General features: G+C 61.2%; 1 protein-coding gene and 1 non-coding gene across 2 annotated transcripts in view; one reads left to right on the forward strand and one right to left on the reverse strand.

Moving 5' to 3' along the window:
• Positions 1-16,732, reverse strand: part of KCNQ1 (potassium voltage-gated channel subfamily Q member 1) — a 231,912-nt gene that overhangs the window by 136,473 nt on the left and 78,707 nt on the right. The window lies entirely within an intron of this gene.
• LOC118649129 lies at positions 15,253-15,382 on the forward strand. The gene has a single exon (XR_004965566.1). It is a non-coding gene; the product is annotated as a small nucleolar RNA SNORA51 (small nucleolar RNA).

Genomic DNA, 16,732 nt, shown 5'->3' on the forward strand with positions numbered 1-16,732 from the left:
GGTCCACAGACACGCACATAAGCGACGGACGACGGCAGCCAGGCTTCCGGCCGCCCGAGGAAGAAGTAAATCAGTGGGTGGGGGTGCGTGTGGACGAGCCCTGCGGTCAGAACACCGGCCGAGCGCCCACTTAGCTGACGTGGACACGGGCAGCAGGGGTGCACCCTCGGGCTACGTGCGGACGGGGTCTCCCGCTCCGCCTGCTGAGATCCTGGGAGCAGCGGCCGCCCTGAGGCCACACGCCCACCCCGGGGCCCGGGGGCTGGTCTCTAACCCCTCACCCCAGCGAAAGGGGCCAGGCTGGGGCTGAGCGGGGAGACGCAGGCCCAGCCCAGGTGCTGTCTGGAATAGGCCGAACACTGGATGGGGGGGAGGATGAGGGCCTGTCACGGAGACCCGGGAACCCCAAAGAGCTTGCCATCCAGTGGCCATTAAAATGGCCTAATCTGAGCAACAGAAGAACGAACAGGATTGGGTCTTCAGCTCCACACGTAGTCCCGAGCCGTCGCTAGCCCCGCGGCGAGTGAAGGAGGCCTGGCGGGAGAGGGCCTGAGCGCCGAGGAAGAATGAGGACGAGGAGGCAGTGCGGGAATGCGGCGGGACCGGCCGCGGCAGCCTCCACAATGAGCGATGGACGCGGAAGCCAGTGGGTGCGACTTGGAGGCGCAACTTCAAAGCATCTCCCCTCAAACCTGTGCCCCTCGCCGCGCCGTGGGAACAGATGTCCCCGGTTCTTTGATCCGCCCTCCCGAGGGGGGCAGGGCCGGCTCGGCTGGCTTCTCACGACTGGACTGTGCGCAGAAGACGCGGCGCCCTCACGGGGGCGGGGTGGAGGGAGCCTGGCTGGACCCCCTCACCCGGGTGAGGATGCCACGGACCATGACGTGACACAGTGAGACGAGCACCTCACATCAGTGGCACTTTCTCCAAACCCATGTCGCCTGCCTGAGCCCGAGGGAGTGTGAGACCCACCCAGAGGTCAGGGCCCCTGAGGAGTGCTTCTCCAGGGTCAAGGTCATGAAGGAGCAGGCCGCACAGAGGGCACAAGGCCTGCGAACCAAGCCTGGGTCTCGGGACAGAACAGGGACACGGGGTAAGCTGGGCCGCCCGGACAGGTGGCCGGCGCGGCTGCGTGGGAATTCCTCGTTTCCGTCGCCACACGCTGCCGGGGATGCTAACGGCGGGGAAGCAGGAGAGAGCACGGGACTCGGCGATCTCTGCCTCTTCTGCGGAGACATCGGCAAGATGAGTGTGTCGCTGAGGGGCTACCAGGACGCCGAGGAGGAACGGCCAGACCTCGCTAAGCGACGCTCAAGGCAGACCCGCGAGGAGGCCCCCAGGTGCATGCTGGGCCGGGCAGCCGGCTCGGACCCTGAGCTGGTGGAGCAAGAGGACAGGAGGCCTGGCCGTCCGAGGGGCAGCCCGGCCGGAGAGACAGCCAGGTCACGGGGCCAGGCCGGGGCGGGAACGAGCCCCACACGAAGGGACGCCTGCTCCGTGTCCGAGGTGGCCGCACGTGGTGGCCGAGAGGGTCCGGGACAGCGGCTGTCCTCGTGGGGACACGTGAGAACCGCCCCTTCCCTCACACCGTGCACAGTCACACATGCTTGGCGCCCAGGCGCTTGGAGTCACCCCTGTGACTGAAGCTGACCGGCCCTGGAAGGATCGAGAGGCACGAAGCAGGAGCCGGAAGGGAAAGGCTGGCCAATTTGGTGGCAAAGGCAGAGCGGCATCGGCGGCCCCTGAAGAGGAGGGCGGCCGCCGAAGGCCAGTTTCCCCAGGCTCGTCCCGAGCAGCGAGAACAGTGTGGCCGCTGAGTGAGAAGTGGGTGGGGCAGACCAGCCATCGGGGGTGTAAAGAAACCGGGGGGCTGCCGTCCACGGGGCCAGGAGCCGCCCCCCCGCAGGAAGCCGCGCAGACAGGCTGAGTCACCCCAACCTCCGCGCGGGAAGAGCTGGGACCTGTGCGCCCCCCGCCCGGTGAGCGGGCTCGGCTGCGGTCCAGGTGCCCTGGGCTGTGTCACAGCTGTCAAGCGACGGAGCTCACACGCGCCCAGGATCCGCATGTTCTTTTAAAAAAAGGGACAGGAACAGGCACATACTTTCACGTCTGCATCACCGCGCGGGCGGGACGGTGAGGGCTGGCTGGACCGCGGGCCGTTCCCGGAGCCTCCGATGACAAGTGCCATCCCCACGCCCACGGGCAGGGCGAGCCTGACCCCGGAGGCCCCACCTGGCGCACGTCAGCCGGGCGCGCGGGCGCGGCTGCACCTGCCACAGAAAAATGTGCGCCGTGCGGTTTCATCCTGGGAACGGCACGGGGCCCCGCGGGGAGGGCGCAGCGGGCCAGCTCCCCCCAACGGGAGCGGCTCCTGGGTCCGAGTCGCTAGAGCAGTGGTTCTCAACCTGGGGGTTGCAACCCTTTGGGGGTCGAATGACCCTTTCACAGGGGTCGCGGAAGACCAGCGGAAAACACATCTATGATGACATATTGTTTTTGTGATTAATCACGATGCTTTCATTATGTTCAATGTGTAACAATGAAATTGGGGGTCACCACAGCATGAGGAGCTGTATTAAAGGGTCACGGCGTTAGGAAGGTTGAGAACCACTGCTCTAGGGTCTTTGGCCTCCACCACCCCTGACAGACGGTTACCAGGCCACGGGCCCTGCCCCGTGTCCAGCCTGTGGTTACAGCCCCGTCAGGAGCCGCAGAAGGTGCCAGCAGGGCTCGGGGGGGGGGGGGGGGAGGGTTGGGGTCCCAAGGGCCCAGGACCAACCCCTGCAGGGAGCTCAGCTGGTCGGGGACCTGAGGCTTGGAGACGGCTGCCTGGAGGCTGTAGGCGGGCACCGGCGCGCAGCAGGCAGGGCGCTGGCCTCTGCAGACCGAGCCTGCATCCTGGCGACTGAGGTCACCTTCCCAAGACAGCCCGTGTCGGATGCGCTCACTTCCTGGCGGCCGGGGCCTCGTCGAGGCCGGAATCTGGGCCTCAGTGTTCAGGGCAGAACAAAACAATTCTGTTTTCTAGGAAAACGGGAGGCCTGGGATGGCGAGCCCAGCCTCTGGCGTGGCGACGGCCACAGCTGGCCGCCCGGCTGCCAAGTCGCACCCACTCTCCCGAGAGCAGGAGCCCAGCACCGCAGCTCCTCCCGGCCAGGGCCCTGCTCGGCCGTCAGTTGAATTTTGTTTTTTTAAACGTGGGCACCGAAGAAAGACTGGAAGGAGACCGTTCGCAGCGGCCCTGTGTGTGGGTCGCTCCTCCCCTCCGTGCCCAGCCCGCCCTCCTTTTTTAAAGATAACCCTCACGGGGTATGTTTCCATTGATGGTTGGAGGGAGTGGAAGGGGAGGAAGGGACAGAGAGAAGCATCGATGTGAGAGAGACACATTGATTGGCCGCCTCCTGCACGCGCCCCGAAGAGGGCCAGGAACCTGCAGCAGAGGCCTGTGCCCTTGACCAGAATCGAACCCGGGACCCTTCTGTCCACAGGCCCACGCTCTGTCCACTGAACCACACCGGCCAGGGCGCCCACTTCTTCCTGAGTCAGAAAACACGGGGGAGGCGGTCTCCCGCCTGCCTCACTCCCACCTCCCATTGGCCTGCACAGCCTGTCCTGTGGCTGCACCAAGGCCCAACCGGCCACTTCCTCTGGCCCCACACAGCCCCAGCCCCAGCCCCAGCCCCAGCCCCTGCCCCTGCCCCTGCCCCAGCCCCAGCCCCAGCCCCTGCCCCAGTCTCTGCCCCAGCCTCTGCCCCAGCCCCAGCCCCAGCCCCTGTGGCCCTCTGTCCAGCAAGGCCACTCTACCCCACCACCAGGACAGCCCTGGCCCCTGGACATGCAGGACGGGAACCCCGTCGCCCTCTGCTTCCCTGGTCACCTAGATTCACTGTCACCAGAGGCCCAGGGCTGGCAGCGTGGGCTCCTGGTTTCATTTTTACTTATTTTTAAAAACCTTCGTTGTTGAAAGTGCCACCCGAGTCCCTTATTTTCCCCAGGTGACCCCTCAGCCCGCCCGCCCCGGCCTCTGGCCATGGGTGACGCAGGCAGAGCTGCACACGGGCTTTGGCTGGTCCCTTCCCCCTCCTCCCCTGCCTGCAAGGCGACATCCCCTGGAAACAACTCCTGTTTTTAGATGAGCACACGGAGGCACGAGAGGCTGCGGGCGGAGGCGGGGCCAGCCCGCCCTGCTGCCCCGAGTTCTCCGGAACCTTCCCTGGTCCTGGCTCTCCCTGGTGACCGACTAAGACCCGCCTAAGCTCCCCCGTGTAACCCAAGTCCTCGCTCGCCTCCCAGGCTCCGAGCGGCCCCCCCTCCAGACACAGGCTTAGGTGTACCCGGCCTCCAGGTCTGCTGCTGGCCCAGCGCGGCCTCGCCCCGCCTCCCGTCCCTCCAGGCTGGCACGGCGCCCCTGCCCCCGGGATCAGCAGAAGCTGCCCCCGTCCTTCCAAGCAAAGCCCCTTCCCTCGCACCCCTGGGCCCCCTCCCGGCGGATCCGCCAAAGCCCCGCAGATCCTGCCGGGAATGAGCCCCCTCCCCGGGCATCCGGACAGCTGCAGCGGGGCCCGCCTGACATCGCTGAGCCCCAGGCCCCTGCCAGCTGCCCAGGCCCGGCTCAGACCCCGAGCCAGCGGGTCCTGCCACCACCTGTGCCTCCGCTCAGAGGCGGGAAGGAAGGGACACGGGCAGAAAACCGAAAGCCATTCCCACGCCAGCTGCCAGGAGCGGGCGCGGGAGTGAAAGCGTATCCACAGCTGGCACACGGTTCCGCTCACCAAATACCTTGCCCGGTGGACACCTGCTGTTTGTGTCTGTCCTGCCGCCAGGCCGCTGTGGGAACTGCGCCCTCCCCGCTCCCCCCGGACCGGCGCCCACACTGTCCCCACTGGGCGTCTGGGCCCAGCCTGGCTGTTCAGGCCCAGAGGCAGGGCTCGGACCGGCCCCGGCCCCGGCAGGAATGTTGGGGAGAAAGATGGCCTCTTTCTGGGGGTCAGCTGAGCTGGTGGCCTCTTGCCCCTATTGGGAAGTGGCTGCCTGGGGACAGCTCCAGGGCAGTGGGGAGAGGGAGGTTGAGGGGGGGCAGGAGAGGGAACATGGGGGGCAGGAGAGGGAAGTTGGGGGGCAGGAGAAGGAACATGGGGGGCAGGAGAGGGAGGTTTGGGGGGCAGGAGAGGGAACATGGGGGCTGGAGAAGGAACATGGGGGGCTGGAGGGGGAACATGGGGGGCAGGAGAGGGAACAAAGGGGAGTGGGGGGAGACAGGAGGAGGAGAGCAAGCAAGCGAGATCGCCCAGCCCCGGGGTCCAGCTGCGCCTGAAACAGCTGGGGCCAGATGTGTGAGCCAAAAAACGTCCCTTTGTGCTGGGCTCGCTGGTTGGGTTCCATCGTGTGTTACCCAGAGAGGCCTCAGGAATGTGTGACAAACGGGTGAGGCCCGCGTCCAGGCTGGGCCGGGGTCGAGGTTGCACACAGCTGAACCCGTACATTTCCTGGCTGGGCTCGGAGGGGCGCGGGGAGGAGGGGAGCTGGCGGGAGAAGAGCTGGGGAGCGGGGCCCCTGACGCTGCTGGCGGCTCCCGCGGACGAGCCCTCCCTCCCTCCTCCCTCCCTCCGCGGGGCCCTCTCCCACCCTGTGAGGTGATGTTTGGAGCAAACCGTGGGACACGCTGCATGTCACGTCCCGCCCAGGCCATGCAGAGCACACGGTCGACATGAGATGGCAGCGAGGCAACAGTGACCGCCACCCTGGGCGTCCTGGCCAGGCCCACGGAGGCCACTGCGGTCCGCACACCCGGTCGGCACCGAGGACCCTGTCCCCGCACCGCCCCTCCCGGCGGGAGACACACACACACACACACACACACACACACACACACACACACACACGAGGGAGGGACACGGGGCTGGGGGCCCCGGGTGGGGCTGGGGCAGCGGGTGCTGAGGACGCCCGACCCGGGGAGGAAATGGAGAAGGAGCCACGCAGCCTCCCACGCACGGCGGCGGCGACCCGGGGGTCTGCGCCAGGAAGTCGGCGCCCGGGCCCCCGACCGGCCTGGCCGCCCGCGGCCGAGGCCCCAGGAAGCGTCCGCACACAATGGAATCTGGGTTAAGCGGCTCCTCCAAGCGCTGAGCTCACAGGACATTCCCAAGAAGCCCCTGGAGAGGTGGGAGGGCGTTGCTGCGCCTTTGGATGAAGGAAACAAAAAAGTGGCCTTGATTTTCAAGGCGAAATTACAGAGGGAGAAAGAAATGTTCTTAATCTAATTAAGAGCGATCTTTTCACCTTCGTCCCAGCACCGGGGAGCCCTGCCAGGGGCGCTCGCGCAGCAATCGGGCAATTAGTGCGGGACGCCCTGGAAACCCTGCAGATGTTCTCAGAGTGTTTAGTGGGGAAATGAGTTGCAGGCCCGGTTCCCAGCATCCGGCTCCAGGCCTGGCTACCAGATCCAGACATCTGCGCCCCCCCCCCCCCCCCCGCCCCCCGCCCAGGCCCCGAGGGCGCGGGCTTGAGAAACACCGGGCCCTTCCCAGGCCGCCTCCCAGCCCGGCCAGATCCGGGCCCCGCGGCCCCCCAAGACCCCCCCGAGCCAGAGCCTGGACACAGTCAGAGCCACCCGGGAGCAGGGGAGGCTTAGTGTCAAAATTATGTTAACAACTGATGTCAGAAACAATCAGCTCGGCCTGCTCCCACCGGCCACGGTTCTGCGAGGCGGGGAGAGGCCAGGGGCTCGAGGGAGCTCGGCTCCGAGGTCCTGACCCCGTCCGTCCTCGTGAGCGAGGGCCACGTCGTGAGGAGACAGACATGGGGGCGTCTGGCCCGTGCGGCCCTGTCCCCACACCGCCGGCCCCTTCCTGGGCCCAGGGGTCCACCACGATCGGGCGAGGGCGATGCGCGGAGGGACATGCGGGTGACGGTCCCCGGCGGTGGGACGTGCCCGGCAGCCAGGCCTCGGAGGCCCCGCAGGACTGGCTCGGGGACACGGGGGAAGAACAGGCTGTCCCCGTTCTCGAGGACACAGGCCGCCCGGAGGCCCCACCCTGCGCCCTCAGTGCTCCCATCCCTATGTGTTGCGAGGGCGCCGCACAGACCTGCCAGATGCCCCGGGCGCCACCTCTGGCCTCCGCGCCTCCTGCTCAGCCTCACGGGGAGGCGGGGTGACACAGCGAGGCCCCGGGTGCAGTGCTCAGAGGGGACAGATGTGCCTGGCCCCGGCCCCTGCAGCTCCCAGGAGGCCCTGAGCCTTCCCAGTGGCCGCCACCGGCTCTTCCTCCGCGAGCAACCTGCACACGGCCCTGGGCCGGGCTCTGCATCCGGCGAGCTGACCCGAGACAGTGACAGGAAGCCCGGGGCACGATGGAGGCAGCAGCTCCCCTGCCTCCAGAGCCCGGGCAGCTGCGGGGAGAGTGGAGGGAGGAGGCGAGGGCGGAAACTGAGGCCCGGGCAGAGGGGAGGGCGGCGGCCAGGCAGAAAGCATGGCCCTGGAGGTGACCAGGGAGGTGGCTGGGGGGAGGCAGGAGGGAGCCAAGTCCAGGAAGCTGACGAGACCTGCACACAGATCGCACGGGGTCCCCAGTCGAAACAAGGGCAGGCTCGCCCCTTCCCCCAGGTTTCAAATCTCCCTACTCACCCCTCCAAAGCATAAAGCTAACAAGAAGGGCAAATAAAGCTGTTCCGCCCACACACCTCCCCCCGGCACAGACACATGAGGGGCCTGCACATCGACGGGAGGGGGTGAGCCGGGTGCCAGCCTCTGCCCACAGCGTCAGGAGGCGAGGCTCAAGGCGCTACGTCCAAACGGGCGAAGACAGTGAGTGCGTGCCTGGGCGCACCGTCCCTGCAGGAAGCGGGAAATCGGCAGCATCAGCGCCGGCAGGACTAGGAAGCAGCCGGCCAGGAGGCAGCCACCAACAGGGAAGCCCTGTGGCCTTCCAGCCCGCCCTCCAACTCCCAGCCCCGGCCCGGCCCAGCCCCGGCCAGCAGCCCTCATGGCCAGTGCAGAGCCCTGGCCCCTGGTTCAGGAGCCAGCAGAGCAGTTTCCAAGGTGTCTGTCCTGGATTGTCTGGGGGCAGCCTGGAGGCCTGACACCAGGTGGTCGCCGTGGTTTCCTCTACCAGGGACTCGCCCAGGTGGAAAGTGTCCCTGAAAAACACCAGGGGAGGCGGGTCCCAGCCGCCTGGGGGGACAGCGGCTGAGCCCCAGCGCTGCAAGCACAAGAGGGGACGTGGGAAAAGTGTTTCCTGGGGAAATCAGGCGTCAGGGGCACCCACGTGTCCCGGAGAATGGAGAGCCCAGGGCAGGGCGCGTGCTCAGAACACTAGGCTTCCCCTCTGGCCGACCTCCATGCCCACCTCCAGCAGGAAGTGAAGGCTAGGAGAGATCTGCAAACTGGCCAGGTCTGAAGGGGTGGCCCCAGCACAGGGTGGTCTGCAAAGATGGGCAGTGCTTTCCCTTCTCCCACCCTCTCCCCTCTCCTGACTCCTGGCGCCCGGGAAGTCTCTGCCAGAGGACCAGCTGAATCCAACCTGGAGAAACGGACTTCCGAGGCCACACAGGACAGAGGATACAGATTTCACGAAAAGGGAAGTCACGAAACGGCACAGCTTGCAACAAGGAAAACCTACTGGGAACAGGAGAGGAGCCGATGTCTAGAGTTTTTACGGTTAATATCATTTCAATAAAAAATTAAGAAAGTAGGTTCCGTCCACAGGAGAAATGAACAGAAACAGTCCCAGAGGAAGTACGGACACTGAACTTACTAGACAAAGACTTTAAATCGGCTTTTTAAAATACGTTCAATGAAAACAATAAAGAACTGAAGGAAACCGGGAGAACAAATGGAGAATATCAACAGAGAGGTAGGAATTATGAAAGAGAATGAAGCAGATTTTGGATCTGAAAAGTATACTAATGGAAATGGAAAACTCACAGGGGCTTTATTAGCATATTTGAATGGGGAGGAGAATCAGTGAACCTGAAGCCAGATTAATTTACATGATCCAGTCTGAGGGGTAGAAAGAAAAAAAAAAAAGATGACGGGAACATGAACAGCCCCTCAGATGGCACACCCTCAAACATGCCAACAGATCCATGGTGGGAACCCCAGAACGCAAGGCGAGAGAGGAAGGGGCAGGGAGAACATCTGAGGAAATGACAGCTGACAACTCCCCTGACTTGATGGAAAACATGGACTCCGCACCTCCCAGAGGTTCCGTGAACTCCAGGAGACAGATCGCAATCATCTTGTTGAAAGATAGAACCACGGAAGGAGAGTGACTCATCGCGCACGGGGCCGCGCCGGGTTTCTCTCCGGAGGCACGTAGGCTGGAGAGGAGGGTGACTGAACTCAGGAAGCGCTAAGAGAAAAGAACTGAAGAATCCTGTGTCTCCCAGAATTATCTCTCAACAGTGAAGGAGGAATTATAGCACTCCTGAGTAGACGACCACGGAGGGACTCCACGGCCAGTAGACGGGCCCTGCACAAAGGGGGTTCCTCCAGGCCGGAGGGAAAGGCCAGTAGGAAGTAACCCGAAGGCACACAGAACGAAAGAATTCCAGCAACAGGTCTCTGCCCAGGCAAACACAAAGCCGGCATTACTGTATTTTCAGTTTGTGACCCTCTTTGTTCCCTATATACGTAGAAGACACATGCGTGAAACAGGAATGATATGTCTGTGGTACCGGCGATCCAGTGCATAAAAACGCAACCTGGGTTACCACATGAGGGGGTGGGGCCCTATGGGAGCCAGTATGCTACTGAAGCTAAGCAGGCCAGGGTTAAAACTAGAATTTTAATAAATGTAGGGCGTCAAATGCAATCCTCCCGGTAATCACCTGGAATACACACACGCAAGGAATTGAGAAGAGAATCACTATTATGCACTGTTCAAAAAATCCTTCACATGTGGAAGACGGCAGCAGAGGAAGAAATGAGGAGCACCACCACCAAGAAGGCATAAGACCCAAAATAAAGAGCAAGCTGAAGTCCTCACCAACAATTACTTTAAATGTAAACAGATTAAATTTTCCAATGAAAACACAGAAATTGGCAGAATGGATGAAAGAAGTATTGGACCCACACTGTCTACGAACTACTCATTTCAGATCCAAAGACAGACTTGGCGTGAAGGACGGGGAGTGATGGCCGCTGCCAACAGTCATCACCGGGGCAGGGCGCTGGGAGGCTACGTTAATATCAGAAAAGCTCTACTGAGTAAAATATGGTGACAGGAGATAAAGGACAATGGAGAAAAGGACCAACTTGTTCATACAAGTTTACATGTAACAACAGAGCCCCCCAAAACATGAAGCAAATATTGACAGAATTGGAGGGAGAAATGGTCCAATAGTTGGACACGTCGATACCCCACACTCAGTAATGGATGGAACAGCCAGACAAGATCGATGAGGAAGCAGAGACTGGGAGCGGCTGTAAACCCACCAGAACTGACAAACACGTGCGGACCCCTCCGCCCAGCGGCAGCACATACACACCCTTCTCAAGTGCATGTGGAATATTTTCCAGGACAGATCACATTCGGCCAGAAAGCAGTACATTTTTAGAAACTAAAATCATACAGTGTATCGTCTCCAACCGAAATGGAATGAGGCTGGAAATCAATAATAGAAGGAAAACTGCAGCATTGCAAACGTGTGGGAATTCAACCACACACTCTTTAAAGAACGAGTGGGCCAAAGAAGACAGCACAAAAGAAATTTAAAGATGATTTGAAATAAAGGAAAATGAAAACAACATACCCAGACTTATCGGACGCAGGGAAGGCAGTGCTAAAGCAGCACCAGGGGAGTGGGGAGATGAACAGAATAGAACAGGATCAACTAAACCCAAAGTTGGTTATTGTAAAAGATCGACGAAACTGACAAGCTTTTAGCTAGGATGACTAAGAAAAAAACGAGAGAAGGTGCAAATAAATCATAAATTCAAGTGAGGACACTAGAATGGACTCACAGAAATAAAATAATACCATGAAAGAATAGTATGAACAACTGTACTACAACAAATTACCCAACCTGGACGAGACGGACCAATTCTTAGTGACATGTGAACTACAAAAACTGGCTTCAGAAAGAGAAATTCCGCACTGATAACCAGTAAAAAGTCTGACTCGGTTTTCAACTGAGTGAACAGAAGTCCAGCATCTGGTGAGTTACAGCAACCGGTTAAGGAAGAGTTCATACGAGCCGGGGGCCAGGCAGAGCAGGGGAGACGGTTTGCAACACATTCTGTGAAGTCGCCATTACTCTGATGGCAACGCCGGGCAAGCCCCCACCAGGAGAGAGCCGGCCCCTGGCAGCCCTCGCGACGCCACGGCCTCAAGAGCACGGGAGTGTGCCCACTCTCTGGGCGTCGCCAAAGGCCCCCGCGCTGTGAGCCAGTGGGATGTATCTCGGACGTGGAAGGGGGCCGTTCAGCATGAATAGAGCCTTCTCAATAGCCACAGAGAAAGCACTGGACCACCTTTCTCTTAAAAACACACCATTAGGAAAAGAAGGGAGCTCCGGTGTGACAAACGGCATCTGAAAGCCCGCCGCCACCGCGGACTCCCCGGCGGGAGCACAAAGCTCCTCCCCGAGCGGACCAGACGAGGACGCCCGTGGGCACCGCCGCCTCTCGACAGCCCTGGGAGCGTCCGCCGCGGCAAATAGGCGCAGGAGCAGGAGCGCCGGCCCCGGCAAAGGAGTAAAGGTCCTCTTGTTCGCAGGTGACGTGCTCCGGTGCATAGAAAAGCCCGGAGAGGCCACAGAGAAACCACTAGAGCTGATGAGCAGCTCGGCAGCGCCGCAGCACACGGCTAACGCACAAAACCCATTTGTGTGTCTCCACCAGCAACGGACAGCCCGGGAGGGGAAATGTGCGGCCCGTGTGCAATCACAGGGAGAAGAAAGGACCCAGGAATGCAGTTCGCCACCGAGGTGAGAGGCTCCCCTGCTAGACACGCCAACAGGAGGCGAAGACCGAGACAAACAGAGCCGCCGCCTGCGCTCCGGCCCGGGCGGGAGAGGTGCCGCAGGTGGCCAAGCCCATCACAGCCCCAATGGCCGTGTCTGCAGAAGTGGAAACGCTGACCCTCGGGTGTTTATGGACTTGCCGCAGGGGAGGGGGGACTCTGAATCGCTGAAACGATTGGAAAGTACAAAGCTGGAACACACATGTCTCGGTTTCGAAACTTCCACAGAGCTGAGCAGGCTGACCCAGGCGGCCCTGGCATGAGGACGGACATACAGACGGGAGCCAGTGGGACCGAGCAGAGAACCTGAGACGAACCCTCACGTGCGGTCGGTGGGTTTCCCGCAAGGGTGCCAAGGCCATTCGAGGGGGAAGGAGTGGTCTTTTCCACAAACGGTGCTGCGACCACTGGACGTCCAGGCAAAGGAAAGGAGGGGCACACGCTCACACCACAGAGAAAAATGACCTCGAAATGGACCAGTGACCTCTGTGTCAGAGCCCAAACCATCCGTTTCATTGAGGAAAGCAGGCCACTCCTCATGACGCTGCAGCTGGCGATACACTGTGGGGATGGGAGTGCTGTGGCTGCACCAGACGCCACTGAACTGTGACTTGAAAACAATTAATCTTATGCAAATTTCGCTTAAAAAATGGGGCACAGAAGCCCTAAAAGTGTCACAGAAAAAGGTCCAACAGTAAGTGTCAGAACAGCGACCGCAGGTCAGCTGCGGGCGGTTCCCAGCACCCGTGACAACGCGGGGCTGTGAAGGGACGGACTGGCGGGGCAGCCCCCGTGTCACTCCCGGGAGGCGCGGGCGCGGAGAGAAGGGGCCGCAGGAAAGGCGAGGAGGGAGATAGAGCGGGAAGTGAGACCCTGTGGGACCTCAAGACAAACACAAGACATGCCACTCCCTCCCCAGCCCCGGCCCGGCCCGCGCCACGGAGGAAAGACGCTGCGGGAACGAGGGAGGACCTGACCTGGAACTCGGGTCCCTGGCACGTCGGAGCCTCAGCAAGCGGGCAGCGTGCACGCTCACCGCTGTGGGGGGATCGGAAAGGGAGGCGCCACCTCCCCTGCCAGTCCCAGTCCCCAGGCACCACGCAGGACGCCATAGACGATATTCAGACGGTGAAACGCCCTCGGGCTTGGGGGCATGGAAACAACCTTGAATCCACGGGAAGAGGCTGAAAACAGAAATGGGCCAAAGAGTGAGAAGGAGAAATGGCAACAGGTGATGGCGAAGCAGAAAAGCCGAGACCAGCCCCGATCACGGACATGGGGGCACGACAGAGACACAGCCCGCGTGGCCGCAGCGGAAGCGGGAGATGGCAAAGGAGGTCACACGCGTGCCCCCGAGGCCGTGGAGAAAAGAAAAAGAACAGGAATAGGTCAGACCCCCTAGGCGAACACAGACATTCTGTCAGCACAGCGAAGGCCGCTCGCACACAGAGGCCCTCGCAGCACGAGGACGCGGATCTGGGACTCCAGCTCAGGCATTTTGTGGTCAAACCATTAGACTCCCACATGGAGACACCCTGGGCCTCCAAGGGGAGGCGGGAGTAACTGACGAAGGCGCGAGCTTCCCGCTGGCCACGGGCTGAACGGAAACAACACCCAGCAGGGTAACGGGACAGAGTTTTCCAGAAACGGAAGGAAATAGAGACCAGTGGCTTTGGACCCAGTCGGGCCGACCTCCTTCAGGGTGGAGGGAGGGACAGAAAAACAGCTCAGGATGCGCCCACCAGGCCTTGCTGAAGAACCTACTAGAAGTAAGAAGACGGGAGCGTGGGCAGGACGGTGGGGGACAGTCTGCATATTCCATCCAGAGCCAGAGGAACCCCCGGTGGCGTTCCGGCTGAATAATCAGATCTGGACGCCGCAGGTCCCGCCAAAGCAGAACGAATCCGGGCCCGGGAGCGAGGAGGGCAGGAGGAGCACACGCCCTCCCCAGCACAGAGGAAGCGGATGTACACGCGTCACAGGGAGGAGCACGCAGTTACCCGTGGCCCACCACGCCTCCAACGTTAAGTAAATAAATGAATTCACTGCCACACAGTCGGTAAACCCAGGGGAGCCGCTGGCACACGTCCGTCAGCATCTTATGCACAACGCCGGCCGAGAGCAGAGCCGGCGCACGGGCGAGCACAACCAGGGCCGTGTGACAGTGCGAGGTGCTTGCCATGCGTGGTCATGTAACGAGACGACAACCAAACGTCACTCATTAACACGCGGGCTACAAGCAGCCGCCTACGCATACACTGAGTGGCAGACTGTTATGACCACCTGACATTTGTAGGCAAATCAGCCGTACGCCGCATCGTATGGGATATGGAAGCCGGAGGCCTGTTCGAACACCTTTGCTGTCTGCAGTTACCAAGATACAACATCTCCAATTCGCACAGGAACACAAGGATTGGACAGTCGAGCATTGGAAAAAAGTCATGTGGTCCGATGAGTCATGTTTCCAGTTGCATCATGCAGATGGCAGAGTGAGAATTGGGCGGAAACAGCATGAAAGCGTACACCCCCCATGCATGAGTACAGCCCTTCAAGCTGGTGGGGGCAGTGTTATGGTTTGGGGCATGTTTTCCTGGCATGACTTGGGCCCTTTAATTCGTGTGGAACACCGTCTGAATGGCACGACATCCCTAAGTATCGTTGCTGATCAGGTTCATCCTATCATGGTGATGGCGTATCCCAATGGAGACGGCTTCTTCCAACAAGACAATGTGCCACGCCACCGTGCTCGTATTGTGCGGGCGTGGTTTCAAGAACACGAGGGAGACTTTACCTTGCTGAGGTGGCCCCCACCATCAGCAGATCTCCGTGCATGGAAACATCCAGAAAGCAGAGGTTACGAAGCCAAAGGCAGGGAAGGCGTTTAGTGCTAAAAGCATTAAATGAGACGCATAAGGAGGCTTTATAATTAATGCCAAAGCCACGCCTCATAACGGGGTAACAGTTGCAAACAACTGCAGCAAAGACCACAGCAGCCACTCAGCTCGGACGCAGACGCCAGACGAGGGTCACACGGCAGACCCAGCGGGCGAAGCAGCCCCAGAAGGTCTGCGAGCAGCACGGGGCCGAGCAGCCCTGCCGAGCCCGCCTGGGGGCCTCACGGGAGGACAGCAGAAGGACAGGACCACGTGGAGAGCTCGAAGGGGCATGGCGTCGGGAGGGCCTGAGGAAGGAACGACGGGCTAAGAGCAGAAAACGAGGCAGAAACCGGGAGCGGGGACCCGTTTAGTCACATCAAAACCCTGGTGACGGGGGAAAGTAAAACAGGCCAGGCCTCCTGGTGCCACCACAGGCTGTGTGCTTACACTGACTGTGCAGAAACCGGAGGCAGAGTAAACTTCCCCACAGACACCTCAGCTCAGGCTCTCTGCCTGGTCTGTGTTGTGAATGGGGACACATTGAGTAAAAAGAAAAAAAACAAAACAGGCCAAGTCCTCTTTTGGGAGCGGAGAGGGAGCACCCACCCACGGAAGGACCGGGGCCCGGCCTCTGGCTGGGGGGGAGCGCTGACATCCCCACAGACGGCCTGTCCCCGCCTCGGGGGCGATGGGGAAAACACGGACCAAACGGACACCTTCCCTGCAGGATGCGGCTTATCTAAAACCGGCCTCGTTAGAAATCAAGAGCCCAAACACACGCATTTCCAAAAAATGTAAGTAAAGAAACAGAAAAATGGACCCAGGAGCTGCCCTCACGGAACGCGCCGCAGCCGGAGGCTCCGCGGGGAAGTGCAGCCGGACCTCTGCGGCCAGACCTGCTCACGGGCGCGGCTTCCGAGCACAGAGCGTGCGGGGCCTGTGGAGCCCTGTTCCCAGCGAACCTGACGGGGGAGAGCGTGGGGAGGAAGCAGGAGGCCACCACTGCTCCTGGACGCGGAGGCAAAGCCGGACAGCTCTCCCAGATGGACAGGCTGAAGGAGAAACACGATGGCCTCCAATTATTCGTCAATAGCCCCACGAAGTCCCTGTGCGCCTGCCCGCGGGCGGCTACTCCCAGGACGACAGGCACAGGTGCTGGGAGATGGCGGGGCCTCTGTGGACGGTGCCTGGAGCCAGGCCCCCACGTGTGACTCCAGCCCCAGAGGCCAGGAGCGAGCCACCCCTCGACGGCAGCCCCGTGACCGCCACCCCGGGGCACAGGGGCACCGCACACGAGGACAGGCCTCTGACCGGACAGGAGGGAAGCCCTGCAGCAGCATCGCCGGCCACAGGCTCGCGGCCGCGACCCCCACACACCCACCCCCCGGGGGAGAGGAGCCACCGTGGCTGCAGAAACAGGCCCGTCGGGCGGCCGCTCCGAGGGTGACTCAGGCCCCTGGCCCTTCCGCTGCTGACGAGTTTGCAATTTCGCTCAGAAACGAGAAATGCCAGCAAAAGCAAAGCCCAGATGCCATTTTTTCGCTATCAGATCAACAGAAACCCCAGGTCTCGCTCACATTCCTGCGGCCGCCTGCGTGCGGTCCTGCTGCCCCGGGAACGCCAGGGCCCCGGCCCCACGCAGCGGAATGCGCACGATTTAACAGAACTAAGGGTGCGTTTGTCTTTCAACCCAGCAGGTCCAGCTCTAGGAATTCACCTTAGGATATGCCTCCAAAAATGTGCAAAAAAAAAAAAAAAATACACCCAAGGTTAAAAAATAAATAAATACAACCCCCCAGGTTGTGCAGCCCAGCCTGACGCGCAGGGACGAGATATTTGAAAGGGGCCAGCACCGGCCATGGGACAGTGTCCACGCGCGCAGAGGCTGGGAAC

The sequence above is a fragment of the Myotis myotis genome, unplaced genomic scaffold (genome assembly GCF_014108235.1).
Source record: "Myotis myotis isolate mMyoMyo1 unplaced genomic scaffold, mMyoMyo1.p scaffold_m19_p_27, whole genome shotgun sequence".
Lineage (NCBI taxonomy): Eukaryota > Metazoa > Chordata > Mammalia > Chiroptera > Vespertilionidae > Myotis > Myotis myotis.